Genomic DNA, 24,205 nt, shown 5'->3' on the forward strand with positions numbered 1-24,205 from the left:
AAACTGTCATCTCGTTGAATGCAACATGAAGACTTTATTTTACTGTATTTTACTGATTAAGAGTATTTGATTTCTCATTTTTCATTTTAGGTATACATAGTATGGATATTACAAAAACATTTAAATTGCCATGCAGTTTTCAGTCCTTGTAAAAACTTACTGCTCAGAGAAATGGTTGGTTTGTGCAGCTGTAATTAAAAATGAGAGGGAACGTGACTTTTACCAATGTACACCTCTGATGTAGTACTAGACTAGAACTCACTACATCAACATGTCCTATCACAGCCTTCCTTGGGCTGCCAAAAATTTGCTACCAGCAAACTGGACCAATCATCACTATCATTATGTAACAACCTGGGAAAGGTTGTAATGGTTTCTGTGTAGTGCAGTGCTTGGGTTATGTTTAGAGATAATAGGGGCTTTGGAATGTGCACTGGCCAATGAGGGGAGATGTTTTCCTTTCTTGTCTGCCTGAGAGAAGGTCTTGTGATCTTTTGTTCGGCAGAAAATGGAGAGAGAAGAGGCCAGAACGAGGAAGCTGTTGACTGCAGGATGAAGTGGACTTGGAATGGGGCCAGGAGTCGATGCCCGGGGAGAGATCAATGGAGAACGAACAGACAGGAAAACAGTGAGTTCCAATGTTGTGCATGAGACTGTTTCATGAGAATGGACCCTTTTTCCTTATTTTTTCTTTACTAACCATATAGTCAAATTAAGAATTATAAAGCTCAATCATTCAATTGCATATTATGTACTGTTTGTTATTTTGTGGTACTGATTCATAATGGGGGAACACGTCACACAGCATCCACCCAAATAAGATTTCTTAAGTTTGGCCAGGCCGGCAATTGGCTTCCCCTAGATTAAGTCACTACCCGAATCTAGGACTACAATGATGTGTTGTGTCATAAGACATGAATGATCAGTCTTTATGACCAAGATTATTCTTGACAAATTTTTCTACAGAAGTGGTTTACCTTCTTCTATGCAGTGTCTTTGCAAGATGAGTGACACCACCCGTTAATAATGCTCCAGAGATTGGCATCTGTGGTGATTTTATGGTGACCATCACCCCTCACACTGAATGTAGATCAATATAACATCATGAGATTTAGGAGCAGTCTTAGAACCTTTGGCCCATCAACTCTGCTCTGCTATTTCATCATGGCTGTTCCAATTTTCCTCTCATCCCAATCTCCTGCCTTCTCCCCATATCCCTTCATGCCTTGACCAGTTAAGAATCAATCAATCTCTGCCTTAAATACACATAAAAGACTTGGCTTCCACTTCTGCCTGTGGCAAAGAAATCCACAGATTCACCAACTTCTGGCTAAAGAAATCCCTCCTCATCTTCTTTCTAAAATGATGCCCCTATATTCTGAGGTTGTGTCCTTTGGTCTTAGACTCTCTCACCATAGGAATCATCCTCTCCACACTTAATTCTACCAAAGCCTTTCACTATTTTATAGGTCTCAATAAGGTCACCCCTCATTCTTCTGAATGCTAGCGAATACAGGCCCAGGGCCATCAAACACTCTTCGTATGACAAGCCATTTAATCCTGCAATCATTTTTGTGAATTTCCTTTGAACCATCTCCAGTTTCAGCACATCTTTTCTAAGGTAAGGGGTCCAACGCTGCTGATAATATCCCAAGTGAAGCCTCACTAATCTGAATATTCCATCCTCGCTTTTACAGTATATTGTAGTCCTCTTGAAATGAATGCTAACATCACACGGGCCTTCCTCACCACAGACTCAACCTGCAAATTAACCTTCAGGGAATCTTCAGCAAGAACACCCAAATCCCCTTGCACCTCAGTTTTGTGTAATCTTCTCTATTTAGAATATAGTCAACCCTTTCATTACTTCTACCAAAATACATGACCATGCACTTCCCAAAACTATATTCTAACTGATATTTCTTTGTCCATTCTTTTAATCTGTCTTAAGTCCTTCTGTAGCCTCTTTACTTCCTCAAAACTACCTGCCCCTCCACCTATCTTCATATCTTCTGCGAACTTTGCAACAAAACCATCAATTCTAACATCCAAATCATTGAAATATAATGTAAAAATAATCAGTTCCAACACAGACCCCTGTATAACACTATTAGTCATCTGCGGTTGACTGGAAAAAGTTCCCTTTATCCCCACTGTTTGCCTCCTGCCAATCAGCCACTGCTTTATCCATGATAGAATATTCCTTGTAATACTATGAGCTTGTAGTTTTTTAAGCAGCCTCATGTGTGGCATCTAGTGAAAGGTCTTCTGAAAATGCATGTGCACAACATGAACTGATTCTCCTGTGTCTTTTCTACTTGTGACTTCTTCAAACGATTCCAACAGATTTGTCAGGCAAGATTTTCCATTGAAGAAGCCATGCTGACTACAGCCTATTTTATCATATGCCTCCAAGTATCCTGAGACTTCATTCTTCATAATCGACTCCAACATCTTCCCAGCCACTGAGATCAGACTAATCGGCCTATAGTTTCCTTTCTTCTGGCTCTCTCCCTTCTGGAAGAGTGGAGTGACATTTATCATTTTCCAGTCTTCTGGAACCATTCCAGGATCTCGTGATTCCTGAAGGATCATTATTAATTCCCCATTTTTTCAGAACTCTGGTGTGTACACCATCTGGCTCAGGTGACTTATCCATCTTTAGACCTTTCAGTTTCCCAAGAACCTTCTCTCTAGTTATGGTAACCATGTTATGCCCCCTGACACCTGGAACTTAATATGCCCTCCCTTTGGCTTTCATGTTGGCTTTTTTTCAGTATCAGGGGAGAGTGCAAACACAGTTCCCAGTACCACAAATTTTACAGTTGATTATCCTGCATTTAGGATATCCCAGGCGTCAGCACACCTGAAGTGCAATGGGATCGGGTCATACTGAAATCTCGGCCCTCCTGATCACCGATGGTTGCCTGCCGGGTAAGTATATCATGTTGATTTTCACTTCTCTTGTTAGCCACAGTTGTGTCATCTTCCCATAGAATACTTCTTTCTCTTTGGGATGTATATATACTGTGCCTTCCGAATTGCTTCCAGAAATTCCAGCAATTACTGCTCTGCCATCATCCCTGCTAGTATTCTTTCCCAATCAATTCTGGCCAATTCCTCTCTCATGCCTCTGCAATTCTCTTTACTCCACTGTAATACTGATACTGACTTTAGTTTCTCCTTCTCAAATTTCAGGGTGAATTCAAAATTAGTATTATAACTTGTCGTTGAGGGTTCTTTTACCTTAAGCTCTCTAATCAACTTTGTTGCATTGCACAACACCCAATCCAGACTAGCAAATTGTCTAGTGAGCCCTAAGATGCCATCTCATCAGAAATTCCTCCTCCTGGAATCTAGCATTGAACTGAATTTACCAATCTACCTGCATATTGAAATCCCCCATGACTATTGTAACATTGTCAATTTGGCATGCATTTTCTTTCTCCCATTATAATTTGAAGGCTACATCCTTACTCCTGTTTGGGGGCCTGTATATAACTCTCATCAAGGTTTTTTTTTTCCCTTGCTGTTCCTTAGCTCTATCCATAACAATTCAATGCCTTCCAACCCTATGTCACCTCTTTTTAATGATTTGATTTAATTCCTTATCAACAGAGCATTGTCGTCCACTCTGTCTTTCTGCCTATCCTTTCAAAACGATGTGTATCCTTGGACATTAAGCACCCAGCTGTAAGCTTCTTTCAGCTTGCAGCACAAATGCCAATCTCTAACTCTTCTGAAAATTCATCTACCTCCAGGTTAGATGATATCTTTGCAAACCTTTCTGGTGGGAAGCATTTCAGTAAAATGGACTTAGTTGAGCCCTACCTACAGATGGAGATGGAAAAAAGGGTCTAAAGTGTTTCTCACCATAAACACTCACAAAGGGTTTTATGACTATAATAGGCTATTTTTGGAGTAGCATCTGTACCTGCACTCTGGCAGAAAGCTGTGGACCAGGTTACTCGGTGTCTAGGCACTCAGTGTTACCTGGATGACATCATTGTTACTGATAAGGATGACAAGGAACATATCCAAAATCTCAAGACTGTGACTCCTTAGCCAAAGGCTGGTGAATTTGTGGAATTTGTTGCCATATGCAGCTGTGGAGGACAGGTCATTGGGTGTGTTTAAGGTAGATATTGATAGGTTCTTGTTTGGATATGGCATCAAAGTTTATGGGGAGAAGGTTGGAAACTGGGGTTGAGGAAGAGATAGGGAAAAAAAAAGGATCTGCCATGATTGAATGGTGGAGTGGACTTGATAGGCCAGACAGCCTGATTCTGCTCCTAAGTCTTATAGTCTTTTGGTCTAAAAGATTAGAAGATCATGCGCTCAGAGCACAATGCAACCAACGTGAATTCTTTAAACCAAGTTTCTCTTACTGTGGTCACACCTTCAACACACAAGGTTTAGTCAAGTGTGCTGAGAAAATGCAAGGAGTGGTGGATGTCCCAAGGCCAAAGGCTGTGTTACAGTTGTGGGCTTTTTTAAGATTTGTCAATCACTATATCAGGTTCCTACCAAACTTGGCTACTGTGCTCCATCCCTGAACTCATTACTACAAATCAGGAAGAAATAGTAATGGACAAAGCAGTGTGAGGTAGCTTTCCAAAAGACAATGGAAATGGTGACAACAGACACTTTGCTCACACATTTTGATCCACATCACCCAGTGAAGCTTGCTATACATCGTACGGGATGCCAACACATCTAGAAGAAAGGTATCCAGAGAGCTGAGAACCACCTCCTGTAGGCCCATAGTCAATACTGACATCCAGCACAAGAGACCCCAGAACCTGAGATTGTTTCACACCCACATGTCTCTCCTTCCAAACAGAATGAACCCCCATCAGGGAAAACATTATCCCATAAGAGTTAGAAATCCTCCACAGTGATTAAATCTTTAAGCCTGGATAGGATCATTTAAAATTTACTGTGCAATGGTGTCTATATAGATTTGGAGTTTATAGCTAAGCAGGGAGGATTGTTGAGTATTTAATATATCAGTAATATTCCAGTAATATTGTAAATATATTTTTGCTTAAATATTCATTATTTAAATAATTCATTGCAGTTATATGTAAAAGTATGTAAATTGCACATGTGATTATGCCACCATGCCCTATGTATGCACCTCTCTAAAGTAAAAATTAAGAAAGACTCCCATTCCGGACTCCTTTGTTTTTCTTCTAGTTAATGTTTTAGACTTACAAAACATATCTCTACTCAGTATTTGTTCAGAAATCTGTGAAATATATAAAAGGTATGCTAATTATTTTATCACTCTTGCGTCATTGCTTTGCTAGTATAGTCGATGTGTACTCAGTGGCCACGTTATTGGGTAAACCTATATACCTGCTCATTAATGCAAATACCTAAACAGCGAATCACGTGGCAGCAGCTCAATGCATAAAAGTATGCTGGCGCAGTCAGCCGGCTCATTTGTTGTTCAGACCAAACATCAGAATGGTGCAGAAATGTAATCTCAGTGAGTGACAGACTGGGTGGTTCGAATGTCTCAGAAACTGCTGATCTCCTGGGATTTTCACACACAACAGTCTCTGGAATTTACAGAGAATGGTGTGTGAAAAAAAACCAAGTGAGCGGCAACTCTGTGGTGAAAATGCCTTGTTAATGAGAGAGTTCAGAGGAGAATGGCCAGACTAGTTCAGACAGGAAGGCGACTACAACTCAAATAACTATGTGTTACAACAGTGGTGTGCAGAAGAGCATCTCTGAATGCACAACACATTAAACCTTGAAGTGGATGGGTAGCAGAAGGCCACAAACGTACACTCTCTGACCACTTCATTAGGTTCAGCAGGTACCTAATAAAGTGGCCACTGAGAGTGTATATCCTTGCAGAATTAATCCGTTTATACACGATGACACATTGTCACAAGCGTGAGTCATTCTGAAAATGATGGAAAAAGCTGATTGGCATATTCAGAAGAGAAATATTGGGCTCAAGTTTGATATATGAACGCCCTTGACAATGACTGACTCACTGGCATTGTTTCCATCTGAAAACATAAAATATGATTGCACAAACTTTGCTTAAGGAAACTTAATCTTGCAAGTCCGAAAGCTGCCAAAATGTGAGATTGCAATATGTTTTCTCTTTTTTAAATATTATTTTTAATGCGCTCCACCCATTCGGAGGACAGACCACAGTTTCAGCAGAAGTCCATAATGCACAAGTACATCACTGCTAAATAATCCCACAGTATGAGAAAATTAAATCAAATTATGTTCCTAGTTATAAAGTACTGCAGGTTATAACCATATTTATATACGTGGGATAACAGCAAATATCTGCCTTTAATAAATAGTTTAGTTGTATGATTTATTGTATAATAAGGTAACAGTAAATTGTGAATATATATGTAGAGAACACTGTTGTTTCTTGTTGCATTATCATGCGAGAGAAATCACATAAAGCTACAGTGGCCTAGCACAATGCTGTTACCGTTTGAGACGTCAGAGTTTGGAGATCAATTCTGTTGCCATCTGTAAGGAACCTGTATGTCCTCCCTGTGAATGAGAGGGCTCCCTCCTGATGCTGTGGTTTTCTCCCACAGTTTAAGCAGCATCACTTAGTAGGTTAATTGGTCATTGTAAATTGTCATGTGATTAGGCGGGGGTTAAATCAGTGAGTTGCTGGAAGTGCGACTGAAAGGGCAAGAAGGGCCTCTATGTGCTGTATCTCAAAATAAGTAAATAGATATGAAAAAGTCTGCCTACGGTGGAAATTCAAAGCAACACACACAAAATGCTGGAGGATCTCTGCAGGTCAGGCAGCATCTGCAGAAAAGAATAAACAGGTGACGTTTCAGGCCAAGACGCTTCTCCAGTCCTGAAGCAGGGTCTCGGCCCGAAACGTCAGCTGTTCACTCTTGGCTATTGATGTTGACAAACCTGCTGAGTTCCTCCAGCATTTTGTATTGCTGCAAATAAATAAATAAACTGCGTTCAATGTTCTATGCCGGTGACATTAAACCCATTTCTGATACTGCTTCTGAGCTCACTGCTCAATAACTTGATCTTTATTATGTTTGCATTTAATGTCGGAAATTGAATGGGAACAAACATACTTGCTTACTCCTGTGCTCAATATGGAGTAGAACGTTTGCAACAAAGAAGGGATGCACCAAAAGACTAAGTGTAATCATAAACCAGAACTGCAGGACTAAAGGTACATAGTCCACAACGTGAGGAGAAAACTCCAGTGTTAACCTTCCAAAATGTAGTTTGGAATATTAATCTGCATTATGATTTCAATTATCTGGCAGTATCCATCATCAGAGATCCTCACTATCCAAGCCATGCTTTTTTCTCACTGCTGCCATCAGTTAGAAAGTTCAAGGGCCTCAGGGCTCGCACCACCAGTGTCAAGTACAGTCAGTACCCCTCAACCAGCAGGCCATTGAACAAAGGGAGATAAATACACTCTTCTTTTAAGATGTTCCCAGAACTAATAATCTCACTTTAACAATGTGCTATCTTATTATTTCATGTTCTCATTATTTATTGTCATTTATTTATATTTGCCCTCAGGAAAATAATCTCAGTGTTGAATGTGGTGACATACTGTATGTACTCAGATAATAAAATTTGCTTTGAACTTCAGATTACTCAAGAAGACAATGACTAAGATACTGTTATATTTATACATACAAAAAGAGTGCACTGAAACCCTGAAACTCTGCTCCTTTTTATGTACTTTCCTGAAAAACAATTTCCTTGTGAAGATGAGGACAGATGTTGAGGTGAAAGAGAAAGTGGCATTTATAAACTTTATGCGCAAGTTGCATATAGATAGCAGCGAGCGACTCAGTGCTTGCCTGAAACAGGATTGTTCCAGACAAATTGCAGAGGGCTGAGCACACAATCCACGCTGGCACTTGAGTGTAGCACTGAGGCAGTACTGCACTGATGGAGAGGTTTCTCCAAGAACGGAATGTTAAACTGCTGGTGAGCAGTGTGCCAACTTATGCTTTGTTCTGATGTCTCTGCCTGGAAAATTTGCAGTGCACAAGAGCCAGACTGGTGCACATGAGTGAACAGAATCTGCATCAGGAAAGGCTCATTGCAGATTGCTCAAGGGAAAATAAGTACGTGTGTGTGTGTGTGTGTGGTGCTTGGTGCGGGAATTCTGGGCATGGAAAATTATTGCTGGGTCAGCATCATAAGAACAGGCACTTCGCTGAGGTCAGAACAGGGATTGGTCTGGAAGATTGAAAGAGAGGTCAGGGCAAGTGATGGTTTGTGGGCTCTGGTACCGGGAAGGAGGAAATAGTCGATAGCTTGGAATTTGGATATAGAGAGGAGATAGGCTAGTTCAGCAGGCTGTGGTTAAGAGATGGAAGGGGAGATTGTGAAATTGGTAGTTGGTGTGTGGAGGTGGGACCAGCAATGGGATATGAACTGGAAGAGTTCAAAGTACAAAGCAAATTTATTATCAAAGTGTACGTAGGTCACTATATGCTACATTGAAATTCATTTTCTTGGAGGCATTCGCAGTAGAACAAAGAAATAAAACAGTACCAATGAAAAGCTACACAAAACTGTGCAAATAAATAAATAAATGCCCAGAACATGAGTTTGTAGGATTCTTGAAAGTAAGTCTGTAAGTTGTGGGATCAGTTGAGAGTTGAGGTGAGTGAAGTTATCCACACTGGTTCATGGGCCTGATTATCAAAGGATAATGACTGTTCCTGTACCTGGTGCTGTGGGACCTAAGGCTCCGGCATATCTTTCCTGATGGCAGCCGTGAGAAGAGACCATGGCCTGGATGGTGGGAGGTTCCTTGATGATGGATGCTGCTTTATTGTGAAAGTGCTTCTGATAGATGGGCTTCATGATGAAGAGTGTTAGAACAGCTACAGCTGGTGAGTGGTGGTGTTCAGACAGGAGGACCAAGTAATCACATTCCTTACTGGGGACCAACAGGAGGAGGATTCTATCTTCCAGACATTATAGACATAAGTTATCATGAGATACATGATGAAAACAGATCATTTGACCTACTGAATCCAAGCTGACCATTAATGTTTATGTTCATCCTGCATCATCCCCATTTTAACATAATATCTCCCTGCATTCTCATTAAATCCCAGTCCCAGAATTTGCTGCTCATCTACACACCTGGATCAATTTTCCAATGGACAATTAATGTACAGACCATGCCCCCCCCCCCACAATCTTCTGCAGCACACACAAAATGCTGGGGGTACTCAGCAGGTCAGGCAGCATCTATGGAAAAGGATTAACAGTCGTTGTTTCAGACAGAGACCCTTTTCAGGACTATCTTTAAGATCTAAGGGTAAATGTGAGCACCCTGAGGAAATGCACACAGTAACAGGGAGCAGTTGTAAACACAGATTGAAACTGGATATCCCATGGTGTGGAAAAGTGGCTCTACCAGCTGCTTCATTGTGTTTCTCTAGCCTTACCAGTAGGAACTTTCTCAAGCAAGTCCCCGTTTGGAAATTGCAAAGGCACCCACACAAGCACTGCGAAGGTATGCTTCTACACAAGTTGCTAGCACATGACGTGGGCTTCATGTGCGTGGATTAAAATCCCAGCATTAATTTTAACAAATGTTTATACCAGTTAATGAAGAGAGCTAAGCAATATAATATTGATGATGTCTATTGACGAACCATTGCAGCATTGCAATATGCTTTGATTGATAAATGTTAAGTTTTTTTATATGTTCAAAGAGGGCTCCCTCCTGAATGAATTTTACATTTGTGCAATTAAGCATTGTGCTTCCTACAAGCTCTAAATACTTAAAGCTAGATAAGAAATGGAAGAATAATTAATGTGGTGCCGTCATCACAACTGGTACTTATTACAGTTTAATATGCCATAGAATTTTCCATGCTGCTCTCCTATCTTATGGAATGCATTAAGGTTACTAAAAGTATAGCTTTATAATGATAGCATCAATAATTTAGAGAACAAGATATTTTTTTGAACTATGCTAACATGAAGGAATGTTCCGTGTCTGAACGGTTCCATCATTCATGGAAGCTGCACCAGTCTAAGCAACAAGTGATAATACAAAATAATGGGAACCAGATTTCAGCTACTGAGATAAATGTTGTCTCAGAGGAGAACTCATGTAGAGATTACAAGAAATTGCAAGGAAATTATTTAACTCTTTAAGTTCTAAATTTTCTTTGCAAGCTGTTTTTGACCATCCACCTATTGCACACTGCAGATTTAAGGACTATCACTTGTCTGCACCATGTCAAGGAATGCAATGCCCACTGTAAGCATCGTCCTGCCAAATTAAATCAGACTATAGAACTGGAAAGTTACTTTATTCTGTTGTCATATCAGTAAATACGATATACATAAGATAAACAATGAGCTACAAGGCTCAAATTCCACACACAATGTCATTAGACAAGAAATAAATTTGTTGGAAGCCTTTATTGGAAATTTAGGCATGGTTGAAACCAAAACCCTAGTGGCTCAGGTGCTACTGTGGAATTCCTCAAATTAGCACCAGAGAAGTGATGAAAGGAATATTTGGTAGAACTGTATAGTTATGATTTGGAATGCACTGTCTGAAAGAATAATGGAAACAGATTCAGTGTTATCTTTGAAAAGGGGATTTACAGGATTCTGGGGTAAAAACCAGACATTCAATATTTCTTTTAAAGTCCTGTTGCGGATGCAATTTGACCCTTTTAATCTATTTTCAAAGTGGCACCATACTGCCACCAACAATAGATCAATGAACTCTCCTCATTTGACTCTCTCCTTTCTTTGATTTTTCAGTTCATTTTCAATGTAACTCAGCAATTAATAATTTATTCCATAAATAGCATCAACCTGCTCCTACGTTTGGAGAACATTTTAAAAAACAAATGTATGATATGTAACATATCAAAGGTTTCAAAGATGCATTTAATGTCAGAGAAATGTATACAATATACATCCTGAAATTCTTTTCCTTCATAAACATCCACGAAAACAGAGGAGTGCCCCAAAGAATGAAAGACAGTTAAATGTTAGAACCCCAAAGCCCCCCACAACTCCCCCCACTCAAGCACAAGCAGCATCAAAGTGATGATCCTCCCCCCACCAGCAAAAAAAGCATTGCCCCCCTCCACCGAGCACTTAAGCATGTAGCAAAGCATCAATAAAGACAAAGACTTGCAGTACCCCAAAGACTACTCGTTCACCTGGTAATTTGACATACCACAGGCTCTTTCTCTGCTGATTTATGATGTTAAAAGTTTGTTGCTTTGCTTTTTCTGAGCTCTATGCCCAAAGAATTCGGGTCTCTGGGCACACAGGCAACAGCCAGCTTGCTGCTTTCGATTTTCCTTGTACTCCCACAACACACCAGTTTCCTGTGGAGACACTGAACTTGAGTTCACCCACTTTCAGAGCCAGGAAATCCCGGAACCCTGAAGGCGTGCTAGTCTTTCTGAATATATTGAATATTGAATATCAGCCAGTTGTGAGACCTCGAGATTGGACCCTATTCCAGCAAAGAACTGAAGTCAGCATGTAACTCCAGGTTAGGGTCTTCAAAAGAATCTTGAAAAGGGAAAATAGAGGTTTTAAAGATAGAAGTAGAGCTGTTTCTAAAAATGCAAGCAAAGTAGTCGCCGTTAGGCGACATCATCCTCCTAACCTCCTAAACATCTTATATTGAAGCAAAATGCTGGGAATCTGAAATAGAAACAGAAAATACAAGAAATATATGGTTCTAGTGTAATTCCTTTGCATTTAAATACTATGAACTTAAGTGACTGAGAGCACCTAGCAACAATTCTGTTCCAGGGTTTCTGCTATTTATATCACCTGCTGGCTGATTGTAGGAAGCACACTCTTTCTTACCTTTGCTGAAATGTTGTTCCAGAAAGCCAGTGTTCACACCTCACTTTTACAAAATTTTACATGCCTTTTAATAAATTATCCTTTCTGAAATTATCAAAGTTCTCAAGATAACGCAGTAACTGCAGCAAAAAATTTTTTAGGCAAATTGGTCATTACCATAATCTTCAAAGCATTCAGCATGGAAACAGATCTATCCTAAATGATGTCCTTCAACCACTCGTTTGCACTAATTAAACATTAAACCTTTCTTTTCCCCCCAAGTTCTCCTAACATTCCTATCAACTCCCTATAGACAACACACAAAAAGATGCTGGAGGAACTCAACAGGTCAGGCAGCATCTATGGAAAAGAGTAAAGAGTCGACATTTTCAGCCAAGACCCTTCATCAGGACTGAGAAGGAAGGGAGAAGATGCCTGAATAAAAAGGTGGGGTAGAGGGAAGAAATTAGATTAGAAAGATGATAGGTGAAGCCAGGAAGGTGGGAAGGTAAGGGGCTGGAGAAAATGTAATCTGATAGGAAGGGAGAGTGGACCGCAGGAGAAATGGAAGGAGGAAGGGACCTGGGGGGAATTAATGGGCAGGTGAGAACAGTTGAAAAGTCACAGTGGGGAATAGAGGAATGGGGGGGGGGGAGAAATATTTGTTAATCGGAAGGAGAGATCGATATTCATGCCCATCAAGTTGGAGGGTACCTAGACAGAATATAAGGTGTTGCTCCTCCACCCTGAGGGTGGCTTCATCTTGGAACAAGAGGAGGCCATTGATGAATACGTTGAAATAGGAATGGGAAATGGAATTAAAATGTTTGGCCACCAGGAAGTCCCCCTTAGAACATGGAACATAGAAACAGAGAAAACCTACAAAACAATACAGGCTCTTCGGCCCACAATGCTGTGCCGAACATGTCCTTACTTGTGGTGCAAGGTGCAGAGGTGCTTGACAAAGCGGTCCCCCAATTTAAGATGGGTCTCACCGATGTAGAGGAGGTTTCATCAGGAGCACCGGACACAATAGACGACCCCAACAGATTCACAGGTGAATTGTTGCCTCAACTGGAAGGACTGTTTGAGGTGGTGGAAGGGGGATTGGTTGGTTCTTTTGTCAAGAAAGAAGCAGGGGGTGGGAGGGGGGCTTTGAGGCCTTCTTGATGGGGGACAGAAGCATATAGGAACATGGTTAAGATGAGGCGGTCAGGGCCAAGGAATTGAAAGTTAGTGAGAAGATCAAGAGCATGAGAAGTGTTGCAGATGTAGGTGGGAGAGGACTGAACCAAGGAGCAAAGAATGGAATCAGGATATGAGGACATGAGTTCAATAGGGCTACCCGGACAGTCCCTACCCTCGGCCTACTCTTGTGCAGGAGGTAGAAGCAAGCAGTGCAGAATTAGGAAGCTATGAGTATGGTAACAATGGAGGGAGTTCTCCAAAGTGAATGAGGTCAGTGATGGTGTCAACTCCCTACAGATTTTACCACACACTAACACACAATTTGTGACTAATTGCTCTGGTCAGTTAATTGACTAATTCGTGCGTCATTATGGTTAAGCATTTGTCTGTCTGTAATCCAAGAGAAATACTTGGAAACGAGGAAAAGGGTTACGATACTGTAGAATAAAGCTGCTGAGCTTTGTACTTAAAGTGAAAATTCTACTGAAATGTCTTTTGCAGAGTAGCAAGTGATGAGAAGATAATTTGCTGTAATTTAGCAGTGAAAAGGGGAATAGTTTCTTGGATCCAAAAGCTTTCTGTGTTCCTTTAAAAACCGTTATGTTCATATGGCATGGCATACAGAGGCAGTTGTATGTTGTGTTACTAAAATGTGAATATGCCATGACATTTAACGTCTACATAATCAGATGTTGTCCTCTTCCTTTAACAAATGATACAGATAATTTTGGACTGAAATTAATTCTAGATCTATTTTCTATCAGCCCCCGAGTATCCAAGAGGTGGGGTTGGTGGTTGGGGAAGTCAATGCTTTTGATTCGTTTTGTGCAGAGGAAGGGGAGTTTGAGAGTTGATAATCAGGATGCCGTTCTTTTTTGTATGGGGGGTGGGTTTGATGTTTCTCTTTGAATGAGTTTCATGTTCCTTCTTTGTTTTGTCTAACAAAGTTGTATATGGATACATATTTTAATAATAAATGAAGCTTTAAACATTTGATGTTAATCAGTTCATCCACTCTTTCCACAGTCACCTCTGTCAAAACCCTAGCTGCAAATCATCAAGTCGTTCTTTCCAATTCCATTGATTTCAATAGTGTTTTACTAGTATTAATTCATTTGCTTTCACTATTTACTCCATACCTGTAGTCATCTGCTATCCCCAAAAGTTTATCACTCTACTGAATGAAGAAACAAAATATCTGAAAATTTCTTTCCCATTTCTTTATTCCCCATACACTTAACAATATGTTTTTTTTATCTACTGCTACATTAAGCTTCCAATAATGAACACAGTTGAACTACTTTTCTTGCTGCCTTTTACTTTAAAGTGCTGTAATACTTGTAAACTAAGAGTTAATTATTAAAAGTTAACTATTGCTGATTTACTGCCAAATATTTTGATGTAGGTTCCCAGTCTACCAAAGCTAAATAATGCCCCATGCCTTCCGAGTTCACTTTATTCAAAGTGAACCAAGATTTCATTAGAGCACATTGGGAAGTCGAAGGATGTCTTATATTAAGACTTTCACCTCACTTAGCAGTCTGGATGCACAATACAAAATCAGCGTGTAAACCCCTACAGTGATTTTAAATGCCTGGGCTACATAAGAAGCAGCCAAAAGGAAGCATTTATCTTCAAAGTCCTTCAGGTAGCCACATTCAATCTGTACACTATTCCTTTCATCAAGATCATTTAAATTCAATGCAAAGCCAAGTTTGAGATTCAATAAACAATGCATGCAAACTAAATTTCCAGTCACGTATTTCACAATCCATTTAGTATCCGGGGAAGCCAATAAAAACTTGAGCCGGTGAGCTGAATTGCAGGATAATTACGCAAGAGGAAGACATTCCTTACGTGAAACACAAGTAATCTACATTATTGGAGCCATCTAATTTATATCATAGCAACATGTTTTTGTCTCCATGATGAATAATACATAGCAATGCGATAAGGCAACCACTTGCATATTAATTCTGCTGCATGGCATGCAAACCTTTGTTGTTTGAAAAGCCACAGATGGCATCAGGGAGGCTAGTCATATCTCAACAACAAACTCCACAACCTGACATTCAATGCCAGTGAGACCAACGGATTGATTGTGGACTTCAGGAAGGGGAAGTCAGGAAAACATACATTAGTCATTGAAGGGTCAATGGTGGAAAGGATGAGCAGCTTCAGGCACCTGGGCATCAACATTTCAGAGGATCTATCCTGAGTTCAACACATTGAGGCAATCATGAAGAAGGCACAGCAATAACTCTACTAGATTTGATACGTCACCAAAGACTTACAAGTTTTTACAGGTGTATAGAGAAGAGCCTTCTGACTGGTTCTATCACAACCAGGCAGACAGCTTGCAATGCTCAGAATCACAAGAGTCTGTAGTGGACTGTAGACTCAACCAGTTCCATCATAGACACAACCCTCTCTGCCACTGAGGCCATCTTGAAATGGAGGTGCCTCAAGAAGATGGCATCAATCATTAAAGACCCCACCATCTGGGACATGCTCTCTTTGTGCTACTCATTTTGAAGCAGAGGTTCTTCAAGAAGATGGAATCAATCATTGAAGATCCCACCATCTGGGACAAATGGTACAGGAATAAGAAGACCCACACTCATGTCAAGTCAAGTCAACTTTTATTGTCATTTCAACCATAACTGCTGATACAGTGCCTAGTAATGTTCTTCAATGTATGAAGAACAGTTCCTTCTCCTCTGCCATTTTATTTATTTTTGTAACTTATAGCAATATTTATAATATATTCGCCATGTACTGCTGTCGCAAAACAACAAACTTCATGCCATCTGTGAGGGATAATAAATATGATTCAAATTCTGATTCTGAAACCATGTGAATAACACTATGCTTTGCAAGTAGAAAAGCATTTCACAACCTTGAAATACTTTGAACATTCTGTCACAGATTTGGCAAACATTCCTGTCCTTCAAATTACAGCAGAGTATTTAAGTCCATGCTGATGAAGGAACACAATGCTTTGTTCATAGATTGTGGTGATAAAATCAAATAAATCGGACATGGATCAAGAATAGTTAAAATCAATTAGACAGGTTCATTATAAGATCAAAGGATCAAGAGTAGGATTAGGCCATTCACCTATGATTCTGCTCTGCCATTCCATCATGGTTGATTCATTTTCCCCCTTAACACCACTCTCCTGCCTCCTCTCCATAACCATTGGCATGCTTACTAATCAAAACCTATCAGCTTCTGTGTTAACTATACACAATGACTTAGCCTCCACAGTCATCTGTGGCAATAGATTTTACAGATACATCATTCACTGGCTATAGAAATTCTTCCTTATCTCAGTTCAAAAGAGACACTCTTCTATTCTGAAGCTGTAATCTCTGGTCCTAGACTCCCCCACTAGAGGAAACATCCTCTCGATGTCCACTCTGTTCAGGCCTTTCAATATTGAATAGGTTTCAAGGGGATCCCCTTCATTCCAGTGAATACAGACCCAGAGCCATCAAATGCTCCTCATATATTGACCCTTTTATTTCCAGAACTATTCTTGTGAACATCCTCTGGACCCTTATAGAATTATAGAGTCATAGAGAAGTACAGCACAAAAACAGATCCTTTGGCTCATCTAGTCTATGCTGAAACCATTTGACTGCCTACTCCCATTGACTTGCTCTGGGACAATAACCCTCCATACCGCTGCTACCCATGAACCTATCCAAACTTCTCTTAAACATTGAATGCACTACTTGTGCTGGCAGCTCGTTCCACACTCTCACAAGCCTCTGAGAGAAGAAGTTTGTCCTCATGCTCCCCTTAAACTTCTCACATTTCACCCTTAACTCATGACCTCAGGTTGTAGTCCCACCCAACCAAAGTGGAAAAAGCCTTCTTGCATTAGCCCTATCTATACTACTCATAATTTTGAATACCTCTATCAAACCTCCTCTCAATCTTCTATGTTTGTAAGAATACAGTCCTAAACTATTCAAACTTTCCTTATAACTCAGGTCCTCCAGATCAGGCAACATACTTGTAAATTTTCTCTGTACTCTTGCAATCTTATTTACATCTTTCCTGTAGGTATGTGATCAAAGCTGCACACAATATAATAAATTAGGCCCCGACAACGTCTTATACAATTTCAGCAAAACATCCCATCTCCTGTACTCAGTACTTTGATTTATGAAGGCCAATGTGCCAAAAGCTTTCTTTGACAGACAGACAGAAAGATAGACTTTATTGATCCTGAGGCAAATTGGGTTTTGTTACAGTCGCACCAACCAAGAATAGTGTAGAAATATAGCAATATAAAACCATAAATAATGAAATAATAATAAGTAAATTATGCCAAGTGGAAATAAGTCCAGGACCAGTCTATTGGCTCAGGTTGTCTGACATTCTGAGGGAGGAGTTATAAAGTTTGATGGCCACAGGCAGGAATGACTTCCTATGACACTCAGTGTTACATCTCGGTGGAATGAGTCTCTGGCTGAATGTACTTCTGTGCCTAACCAGTACATTATGGAGTGGATGGGAGACATTGTCCAAGATGGCATCCAACTTGGACAGCATCCTCTTTTCAGACACCATTGACAGAGAGTCCAGTTCCACCCCCACAACATCACTGGCCTAACAAATGAGTTACGAATGACCCTATCTGTCTGTGACGACACTTTCAATGAATTATTGACCTGTATTCCCAGATCCCTTTGTTCTACCACAGTCCTCAGTGCCTATACCGTCCTCATACTGCTCACTATGCAAGACCGTATCTAAGTGCAAAACCTCATACTTGTCTGCACTAAATTCCATCTGACATTATTCAGCTTATTTTTCCAGCTGATGTAGATCCCTCTGCAAGTCATGATAGCCATCCACATTGTCCACTACACCCAATCCTGGTGTCATCATCAAGTTTGCTGATCCAGTTAACCACATGAGAGAAACAGAAAACCTACAGCACAATATAGGCCTTTCGGCCCACAATGCTGTGCCGAACATGTTGTCACACTGAGATGAACTGTTGTATATGCTTATTGCATTGGGTAGGAAAGATTTTCTGCAACAGTCCTTGTGACAGTACATATATGTGACCACTGGGATGCCCACTCTAATTCATTGTTGAGTCATTTTCTCAATCATGTGAAAGAGTGACTTTTTGAAAACAGTCAGAATACAGCACTCCCCTGCCAACCTGCCCCAAATATACAATACTGTCTCTGATTATGTAAAGTCACTGGAAATCATGCAACACTTTTCACATCTTGGAAGCCACCCCTCAGTGACGACAGACTGAGGAAGTTTTCTGATCATCCAATAGAAAGCTTCATGAGAAGTTATGTGTGTGTAACACTCACCCAACAGGCTGGTATATGTCTAGGGGAAAAGGAGATCCAGCCACTCACCAACCCCACCTCCTGTACACGCAGGTGCTGTGAGAATCAAGTTTATGCCTCGCGCCTGCACACAGTATCAACTTCACACCAGATACCGTTATGAAATACACTTTAAAGGGTTTACTAAAACTAAAATACTAGGCAATACAATATATATGAAAGAAAAGAAAAAGTAAAAGGCGTCAACTTATCAAAGTTCAGTCAATTTAGTTCACATCGTTGGAGCTCAACCATCGAACCATTCGACCCCTCGTCGCTTGCCTCTGACCTCCACGTCTTCGCACCCGGGACCACCCCTGGTGGTCAACCAAGCAGTGCAGCGCACGTCCACCTTCCTTGGCATCTTCCTCCTGACTCTCTCGAAAACCCGCAAACCCCCCCCCCCCCCCAAGTTCCCAGCCTCACAGGACAAAATAACATTCCCCATTGGTTAACAAATGAATACAATCCCCATATCAGCAAGTCTAAAGCTAAACAACTGCGAAAGAAACACTTATCAGACAAGGAAGCATTCCTACTCTTAACAAACCAAAGAAGCCATTTTGAGTCACATACACAAGACATTGTACATGTGTCAGAGAGAAAATCTCACTTACTACATGCACTAAGGCTTCTCTTCAATAGTGTACTTCCATCAGACTTGAAACTGAGGGACACATTGGGAAGTGATTGGAACTAAGAACCAGAGGGTGATGTGGTTAGGGTAAGGGATGGGAACTGAGAAGAAGAGGGTGAGGAGGTTAGGGTAGGATATGGGAACTGAGGAGATGAGAGTGGGGAGCTTAGGTAGGCTGTTCACAGGATCACAGAAGAGGATGACCAAGAGGGAAGATTGGGATGTGGGTGGATGGGATAAGATCCTGGGAAGCAGGTGGATAGATTCAGTTGTAGTATGACTGACGTTTTAGTGGATGGCATTGAACAGGAAAATGATTTGGAGGAATTTTGGGCAGCTACCTGAGGACATTGAAGAAAATTAAACTTAAAAAGCAGTAGCCCCATCTCTTCAAAGCAAGTTGCATTTGTTGGTCTTCATTGTACAATAGACTTCCTTGTACGCAATGCCAAACAAGATATCACGGTGTATACCCACTGACATTAGGCATCATAAGCATAAGGGACTGGTTCAAAGATCTAGAAGGCCACTACAGATGTACAAGTGTTTTAAGAAATTCTCTCACGTAATGTATAAACAACTTGTGGCATGTAATCAGATTTCCAGAGCAGAGTTTATTGTCTTTGTACATTAGGAAAAGTAAGAGAAAATTCAGTAATGGTGATTTTCCGCCTTCATCATTCCAGCTAGGAGACTCTGCTTCTAAGAATACTCATTGAGAAACCAACCCTGCTAGTTTTAGGGGGCAACTCAGTCATATGACAACCTGTGCCAGTGAGCCAGGTTCAATTTCCACTGCTGTCTGTAAGGAGTTTGTACGTTCTCCATGTGACCACATGAGTCGTGAGTTCTCCAGTTTCCTCCCACATTGCAAGCGTGTCCAGGTTAGTAGGTAGATTGGTCGCATGGGTGTATTTGGGAGGTACAGGCCTGCTGAGCCTGGAGAACCTGTTACTGTGCTGTATCTCAAAATAAAATTTTAAAATGTCGGTTAAAAATATTCTCTCGATGGTGTGTCTGTTATCCGCCAGTAATGGATTCAAGCTGTACAAAATAGTGTTGTATCAGGCCAAGACCCTTGTTCTGGTCTGGAGAAAAAAGACGAGAAGTCAGAGTAAGACGGTGAGGGGAGGGGAGGAAGAAATACAAGGTGATAGCTGAAACTTGGGAGGGGGGGCAGGTTGGGGTGAAATAAAGAGGTGGGAAGTTGATTGGTGAAAGAGATAAATGGCTGGAGAAGGGGGAATCTGATAGGAGAGGACAGAAGGCATGGCCATGGAAGAAAGCTACTAAATCCAGTTACATCTGTTACGAATGAGGAGCAACTCTGATGGGCAGAAGGGTGCAAAGTCGCCCCCCCCCCTTTTTGAGAATCGCAGAATCACTACTATTTTGGGTCTGAAACCAAGGAAATGAGAGAGATAACAGCAAAGGCAGTTGTTATTGACAAAGCTCATGAAAAATTAATGAGAGGAGAGACACAGCTCAGTTGCACAATTTGGAATGTCTCCTTTTGACAAAAGAGAGATTACTGCTATTGTCTTGTGGAGAAGGATTGTTTATTGAGTACCGTTCTATTCATTGAAACCCCTCAGGGGGCAACCAGAGTGGACTGGTTTGATGGTTGCATTATCCCAACCTGATTGACACCTGAGACCCCGTGAGTGGGGATAAAAGTAAGATTTGGGAAACACCCCTCAGACGCAACAGGAGAGACGCTACGAGTCCGGTGGGGGTTTGTGTGTGTGTCCACCCTTGCCTGGGTGACGAGTCCACCATGGAAGAACGGTCTAGCTAAAGGACGGAGGGTTCATACGTGAATGGCCACAACAACAACGCATTGACAGATCAAGATCGTAAAGGAAAGTCGGCAAGTCAATAGCTGTTACTGTTCTCTCTCTCTCTCTCCAACAATTCAAACACTGTGACCAACAGCTACTGCAGCCTGCATGAACTGAGCTGAACTTTATATTTCCATTGGACAATTCATTATCCCCTAGACAACGATACAGCTTATTTCTTATTGATTATTATTATACCTGCACTTTTAGGTTTAGTATTGATGATGTATATTATCTGTATATTTGCATTGATATAATTTTTGTGTATTTTTACTAATAAATACTGTTAAAATAGTATCATCAGACTTCAACAGATACTCCTATCTTTGCTGGTAAGAACCCAGTTACGGGGTTCGTAACACATAAATTTAATAATAATGTGTTTTGCAATATACAGTACTGTACAAACATCTTAGTCAGATATATATAGCTAGCGTCATCTTCCTGACCCTAGGGTGCCAAAGATTTTTGCAGTGTACTGTGAGCAGAGAGCAAGTTTGTAAATCTGGTGGATCAAAGGATGCTGGAATGGTGAGGGTGGAGCACTGCGGGAGAGGTGGCAAGGAGGATGTACCAAGGGCTGGCAGTGGTGCCGGTGCAGACACACCCAGCCCTGAGATGCCAGGCAAAGTCATTTGATCACCAAACAATTGGTTTATTGTTCACTCCAGACTGTCTCTCTGGTGCTTCCCTCCCCCTTCCCCTGTTCCCAACCATGATTCCCCACTCCCTGCCACACTCCCACTCAGTCCACAATAGATACCCATGTCAGAATCAGGTTCATCATCACTCGCATATGTCATGAAGTTTGTTTTGTTTTGGTGTTGCAGCAGTACATGTGATACATAAAATCACTACAGTACAGTACTAAAGTCTAAGACACCCTAGCTATATGCTCTGTGCCTAAGACTTTTGCACAGTATTGTAGGTTGGCTCAGTTCATTGAATTTTAGCCACAGGTCAATTTGGGACTGGGGTGTGAGACTGGAAGTCATTCCGGAATTCCTTATAGATGGCATAGCAGACACTGAACGTAACACCTCACCTGCATCAGCATTTTCTAAAGGGGTGCAATCAAGAGAAGAGTTCCTCAGCATTTACACACACAATGCTGGAAGAACTCAGCAAGCCAGAAAAAAGTACAGTCAACGTTTCGGGCCGAAACCCTTTGGCAGAACTGGGGGAAAAATGAGGCTGAGGAGTAGATTTGAAATGTTGGGGGGAGGGGAGAGGGAAACACCAGGTGACAGGTGAAACCTGGAAGGGGGAGGATGAAGTGAAGAGCTGGGAAGTTGATAGGTGAAAGGGCCAGAAGGCCATGGCAAAAAGAAAAAGGTGGGAGGAGAAGCAGGGAGAAGCTATGGATGGGCAAGGAGATAAGCTGAGAGAGGGAAAAGGGGATGGGAAATGGTGAAGGGGGCATGGGGAGCATTATCGGAAGTTTGGAAGATCTATGTTCATGCCATTAGGTTGGAGGCTACCCAAACGGAATATGAAGTATTGTTATTCCAACCTGAGTGTGGCTTCATCATGACAGTGGAGGATGCCATGGTTGGACATATCGGAATGGGAATGGAAAGTGGAATTAAAGTGAGAGGCCGCTGGGAGATCACAGTGTTCTACCGGATGGAGCATAGAAGCTTGACGAAACGGTTTCCCAATCTACGTCGGATCTCACCGATATACAGGAGGCTGTACTGGGAGTCCCTCCAGCACTTTGTGCATATTGGCCAGATTTCCGGCATCTGCAGATTTTAACTTGTTTGTGATTTAATTCCTCAGCATTGATTGGTCTAATGATATTAGAGTTTAGATTGCACCGTCCTACATGGTATAGTCAAAGCATGGGGAGTCAGATCAGAATCAGTTTTAATGTCACTGGCATATGTCATGACATTTGCCATTTTATGGGAGCAGTACAAGGCAATACATAAAGAGCTATAAATTACAATAAGAAATATATTGTTAAAGCAAAAACAATTAAGTTGTGCAAAAAGAAAGCAAAAATAGCGAGGCAGTGCTCATGGGTTTATTTATTGTCTGTTCAGAAATCTGATGGTGAATGAGAAAAAGTTGTTCCTAAAAGGGAACAAGTTGTTCCTAGCAGGGAAGACAGTGGAACAATAATGGCAGGTATTTCTGGGAATAATGCAGAAGGTGCAGGATTGGTTCATTCAAAGAGGAAGAAAGATCCTAAGGGGAGTAAGGGGCAGCCGTGGCTGATGATGGAAGTAAAGAGCAGTATAAAAATAAAAGCGAAGAAGTATAACATAGCAAAGATGAGCGGGAAACCGGAGGACTGGGAAGCTTTTAAAGAGCAACAGAAGATGACAAAAAAGGCAATACGCCAAGAAAAAAATGAGATACGAAGGTAAACTAGCCAAGAATATAAAGGAGGATAGTAAAAGCTTCTTTAGGTATGTGAATAGCAAAAAAATAGTTAAGACCAAAACTGGGCCATTGAAGACAGAAATGGGTGAATTTATTATGGGGAACAAGGAAATGGCAGATGATTTGAAAAGATACTTTGGATCTGTCTTCACTAGGGAAGACACAAACAATCTCCCAGATGTAATAGTGGCCAAAGGAACTAGGGTAATGGATGAACTGAAGGAAATTCATATTAGGTAACAAATGGTGTTGGATAGACTGTTGACTCTGAAGGCTGATAAATCCCCAGGACCTGAAGGTCTGCATCCCAGGGTTCTTAAAGAGGTGGCTCTAGAAATCGTGGACGCATTGGTAATCATTTTCCAATGTTCTATAGATTCAGGAACAGTTCCTGCTGATTGGAGGGTGGCTAATGTTGTCCCACTTTTCAAGAAAGGAGGGAGAGAGAAAACAGGGAATTACAGACCGGTTAGCCTGACGTCAGTGGTGGGAAAGATGCTGCAGTCAATTATAAAAGAGGAAATTACGACACATTTGGATAGCAGTAGAAGGATCAGTCTGAGTCAGCATGGATTTATGAAGGGAAAATCATGCTTGACTAATCTTCTGGAGTTTTTTGAGGATGTAAGTATGAAAATGGACAAGGGAGAGCCAGTGGATGTAGTGTACTTGGACTTCCAGAAAGCTTTTGATAAAGTCCCATATAGGAGATTAGTGGGCAAAATTAGGGCACATGGTATTGTGGCAGAGTACTGACATGGATTGAAAATTGGCTGGCTGACAGGAAACAAAGAGTGGCGATTAACGGGACCCTTTCGGAATGGCAGGCTGTGACCAGTGGGGTACCGTAAGGTTTGGAGCTGGGACCGCAGCTGTTTACAATATACATTAATGATTTAGATGAAGGGATTAAAAGTAACATTAGCAAA

At 41.1% G+C, this 24,205-nt stretch overlaps 1 long non-coding RNA gene and 1 other non-coding gene across 2 annotated transcripts in view; both read right to left on the reverse strand.

The window, feature by feature from the left end:
* The window catches only part of LOC132400259 (uncharacterized), a 114,662-nt gene that overhangs the window by 75,659 nt on the left and 14,798 nt on the right, over positions 1–24,205 (reverse strand). The window lies entirely within an intron of this gene.
* On the reverse strand, positions 2,781–2,942 carry LOC132401413 (U1 spliceosomal RNA). Its single transcript, XR_009514572.1, has one exon. It is a non-coding gene; the product is annotated as a U1 spliceosomal RNA (small nuclear RNA).

Source organism: Hypanus sabinus, chromosome 10 (assembly GCF_030144855.1).
Source record: "Hypanus sabinus isolate sHypSab1 chromosome 10, sHypSab1.hap1, whole genome shotgun sequence".
Lineage (NCBI taxonomy): Eukaryota > Metazoa > Chordata > Chondrichthyes > Myliobatiformes > Dasyatidae > Hypanus > Hypanus sabinus.